At 50.4% G+C, this 5,000-nt stretch overlaps 1 non-coding gene across 1 annotated transcript; it reads left to right on the top strand.

Moving 5' to 3' along the window:
• The first annotated feature begins 4,354 nt into the window (after positions 1-4,354).
• On the top strand, positions 4,355-4,509 carry LOC143176308 (5.8S ribosomal RNA). The gene has a single exon (XR_013000877.1). It is a non-coding gene; the product is annotated as a 5.8S ribosomal RNA (ribosomal RNA).
• The last annotated feature ends 491 nt before the right edge of the window (positions 4,510-5,000 follow it).

Below are 5,000 nucleotides of genomic sequence, written 5' to 3' on the forward strand. Positions count from 1 at the left end.
CGATTCGCTTTTCTGTACGGGGAGTAATAGAACGTTGAGTTGACTTATCGGGTCTTCGTTGGAATTACCGTCGCTGGCATTGTAAACTCCAGATGACCTTGTGATTCCTTCGTCGGGCACTGGTAAAGGGTGGCGATGATTCGTTCTATAATAGAAATACCCGTCGTAGCGTTTCTTCCGAGTCAACCCGCTCACGAAACTCTCTCTCGTCGTGGAATCCCCGCGTCGGAGAGTAAAACGCGAATTCATAGTATGGAAACTTACGTCTCTCGACGATGGGACGATCCACGCGAAGAGTTGTTACGTGCACGCGTATGGTGCGATTGCGTCGATTCGCTTTTCTGTACGGGGAGCAATAGAACGTTGAGTTGACTTATCGGGTCTTCGTTGGAATTACCGTCGCTGGCATTGTAAACTCCAGATGACCTTGTGATTCCTTCGTCGGGCACTGGTAAAGGGTGGCGATGATTCGTTCTATAATAGAAATACCCGTCGTAGCGTTTCTTCCGAGTCAACCCGCTCACGAAACTCTCTCTCGTCGTGGAATCCCCGCGTCGGAGAGTAAAACGCGAATTCATACTATGAAAACTTACGTCTCTCGACGATGGGACGATCCACGCGAAGAGTTGTTTACGTGCACGCGTATGGTGCGATTGCGTCGATTCGCTTTTCTGTACGGGGAGAAATAGAACGTTGAGTTGACTTATCGGGTCTTCGTTGGAATTACCGTCGCTGGCATTGTAAACTCCAGATGACCTTGTGATTCCTTCGTCGGGCACTGGTAAAGGGTGGCGATGATGCGTTCTACAATAGAAATACCCGTCGTAGCGTTTCTTCCGAGTCAACCCGCTCACGAAACTCTCTCTCGTCGTGGAATCCCCGCGTCGGAGGGTAAAACGCGATATATAATAGTATATGCCAGTGGTTCGCGCGCGTCGTCTCTGAGATACGCGGTCGACAGAGTTCCGAAAACACGTGATGTGCCACGATTTCCGTGCGTCTTACATCTTTCGACGATGGGACGATCCACGCGAAGAGAACGTTCGTGCTTGCGTGAGGTGCAACAGCGTCGATTCGCTTTTCTGTACGGGGAGAAATAGAACGTTGAGTTGACTTATCGGGTCTTCGTTGGAATTACCGTCGCTGGCATTGTAAACTCCAGATGACCTTGTGATTCCTTCGTCGGGCACTGGTAAAGGGTGGCGATGATTCGTTCTATAATAGTAATACCCGTCGTAGCGTTTCGACCGATGTCACCCGCCACGAAAGTCTCTCTCGACGTGGAAACCCCGCGCCGAAGAGTAAACGCGAAGGCTTACCATACGAAAGAAAACGGTATTATACGCCTGTGGTATGTGCGTCTCGGCTCTGTGATACGCGATCGGCAGAGTTACAAAAAAACGTTGATGGGCCACGATTTCCGTGCGTCTTACATCTTTCGACGATGGGACGATCCACGCGAAGAGTAGTTACGTGCTCGCGCGAGGTGCGATAGCGTCGATTCGCTTTTCTGTACGGGGAGAAATAGAACGATGAGTTGACTTATCGGGTCTTCGTTGGAATTACCGTCGCTGGCATTGTAAACTCCAGATGACCTTGTGATTCCTTCGTCGGGCACTGGTAAAGGGTGGCGATGATTCGTTCTATAATAGAAATACCCGTCGTAGCGATTCGGCCGAGTCACCCGCCACGAAACTCTCTCTCGTCGTGGAATCCCCATGTCGGAGAGTAAAACGCGAAGGCTAACTATATAAGAAATATATAGTATTATTTATGCCTGTGGTTCTCCGTTTGCCCTACTCTCAGATACGCGACTCGGAGAGTTACGAATAATCGTGATGGACCACGATTTCTGTACGTCTTACATCTTTCGACGATGGGACGATCCACGCGAAGAGATCATTCCTGCTTGCGTGAGGTGCGATAGCGCCGATTCGCTTTTCTGTACGGGGAGAAATAGAACGATGAGTTGACTTATCGGGTCTTCGTTGGAATTACCGTCGCTGGCATTGTAAACTCCAGATGACCTTGTGATTCCTTCGTCGGGCACTGGTAAAGGGTGGCGATGATTCGTTCTATAATAGAAATACCCGTCGTAGCGATTCGGCCGTGTCACCCGCCACGAAAATCTCTCTCGTCGTGGAATCCCCGCGTCGTAGAGTAAACGCGAAGGCTTGCTATAGAAGACTATAGTTTATACGCCTGTGGTTCACCGGTTGCCTGCTCTCCGGGGTACGCGATCGCGCAGGAGTTACGGAAGAACTTGATGGGCCACGATCTCCAAGCGGCTATATCTTTCGACGATGGGACGATTCACGCGAAGAGAACGTTCGTGCATGCGTGAGGTGCGATAGCGTTGATTCGCTTGTCTGTACGGGGAGAAATAGAACGATGAGTTGACTTATCGGGTCTTCGTTGGAATTACCGTCGCTGGCATTGTAAACTCCAGATGACCTTGTGATTCCTTCGTCGGGCACTGGTAAAGGGTGGCGATGATTCGTTCTATAATAGAAATACCCGTCGTAGCGTTTCGACCGATGTCACCCGCCACGAAATTCTCTCTCGTCGTGGAATCCCCGCGTCGGAGAGTAACCGCCGAAGGCTTGCTATAGAAGACTATAGTTTATACGCCTGTGGTTCACCGGTTGCCGGCTCTCCGGGGCACGCGATCGCGCGAAGGTTACGGAGGGACGTGAAGCGCCCGAGCAATGAAACGTCCGCAGGAGGAAACGAGCAACCGCCGAACATTGTTTCGCGACGTTTCCATAATGTATTGTCGTTTCGCTCGCATCCCGCTTCTTTCCCCTAGTTTCCTCGACGCGTAGTTTCGCAGCCTTAGTGGACGAATCATTCTCGATTCGAGGAAAGATATGCAGTGGGGCGTGCAATGAGCCCGCCAGAGACCACGATCTCCAATGCGTCTTTACATCTTTGGACGATGGGACGATCCACGCGAAGAGAACGTTCGTGCTTGCGCGAGGTGCATTAGCGTCGATTCGCTTTTCTGTACGGGGAGAAATAGAACGATGAGTTGACTTATCGGGTCTTCGTTGGAATTACCGTCGCTGGCATTGTAAACTCCAGATGACCTTGTGATTCCTTCGTCGGGCACTGGTAAAGGGTGGCGATGATTCGTTCTATAATAGAAATACCCGTCGTAGCGATTCGGCCGAGTCACCCGCCACGAAACTGTCTCTCTTTCGTCGTGGAAACCCCGCGTCGGAGAGTAAAACGCGCGAAGGCTGTGACTGTAACATATATATATATATATACACAGTATACAATGCCTGTGGTTTTTGCGCGTGTCGGCTCTTCGGTATACGCGATCGGCCAGAGTTACGGAGGGACGGTGAAGCGCACGAGAAATTGAAACGGCCGCACGATTGGAACCGAGCAACCGTCGAACATTGTTTCGCGACGTTTCCATAATGCGTTTTCGTTTCGCTCGCATACCGCTTCTTTTCCCCTAGTCTCTGAGACGCGTTTTCGAGCCGTTCTTCTACTATCGATTCTCGTAGAGAGAAGGGACCGGGTAGTCTGGAAGTGGAACCCGCATCTTGCGTGTACCGTACACGGAATTGAGAGGACCGGCCGTGAAGCTCGTTTTAAAGCCGTGCGTCTGACACCCAACTCTTGCGCGCCAATTTCGCGGCAAGAGATAATATGGGACGAATGACCGGCAAAGAGCCAGCTGTGAAGTCTGTTTTTTTAATCGAATCCGTGGACGTGTGTATGCCGTAGCGTCGCTCGTCGTGTTCGTTCATGGTCGTTCCGAGAGAAAGAACGAAAGCGGTAACGAAGGGACCGGCCGTGAAGCTCGTTTTAAAGCCGCGCGTCTGACACCCAACTCTTGCGCGCCAATTTCGCGGCAAGAGATAACATGGGACGAATGACCGGCAAAGAGCCAGCTGTGAAGTCTTTTTTCATTATTTGCTTTCAATCGATCGATCGGTACGATTCGTGCAACGTTTCGCGCGATGCGACGCGAAAACATGCGCGCAACAATAGATGCGTCTGATCGGAAGAACGCGAGGGTCGACTGCACGCGATGGATTCAGTATCGGGTAGGATACAAAATATATCCCCGTCGTTTCCACGCGTGCGAGTCTTCTGCGTCTTTCGCGGGTTTTTGAATGCACTATACGCCCGGAACGTCGAGAAATATATACATATTACTTGAACGTTTTTCGTCTCGAAAGGCTTCGGTGTCGTCTCCAAGGCGACGCCTGAATCTCCTTCGCGCGCTGGTCGGAGATTCAGGTATCAACTTTTATCTTCTCTTTGAAAGAAGAGAGATATTAGGTCGAACAAGTGAGAATAAAATTATATATGTGAAATATAAAATTTATACGATTACCCTGAACGGTGGATCACTTGGCTCGTGGGTCGATGAAGAACGCAGCTAATTGCGCGTCAACGTGTGAACTGCAGGACACATGAACATCGACATTTCGAACGCACATTGCGGTCCACGGATACAATTCCTGGACCACGCCTGGCTGAGGGTCGTTTACGTACCATACACTGCTTGCGTAGCTCTGTCAAATCCCCGCCGTCGTTCACCTCTTCGGATCGAACGTTTTTTTACCGAAGGGCGCAAAGAACGTCTCTGAGTCGGGTTAAGAGAAGGATGCTACGTACGAGCGAACGATGGGTGTCTCGTCGGCGTTTGTCGCGGACACGCGAAAATTCTGTGAATTTCACGGACAGTGTACGTTCTAGTTGTTGCAAAACGATCGGAATCGTTTGTATGGACTCGCGTGAGTGTTCGCGGCGTCGTGCGTCGTTCAATTACGACCGCCCGCGGATACCGCTCCACTGCGATATGGATCTGAGCGACAACTTTTTCGGCTGTTCGTGAGATGAACGGTTTCGTGTGTGTTTAGAAAAATTTTTTTTCCCGCGCTCCCGACGTCACCTGAAATGATGCGTCAGAGGTGAAAGAAAATATTAAGAAGTCGAGAGAGAGAGACTACACACGTTTTATTCATATTTTGTAT

Source organism: Nomia melanderi, unplaced genomic scaffold (genome assembly GCF_051020985.1).
Source record: "Nomia melanderi isolate GNS246 unplaced genomic scaffold, iyNomMela1 scaffold0488, whole genome shotgun sequence".
NCBI lineage: Eukaryota > Metazoa > Arthropoda > Insecta > Hymenoptera > Halictidae > Nomia > Nomia melanderi.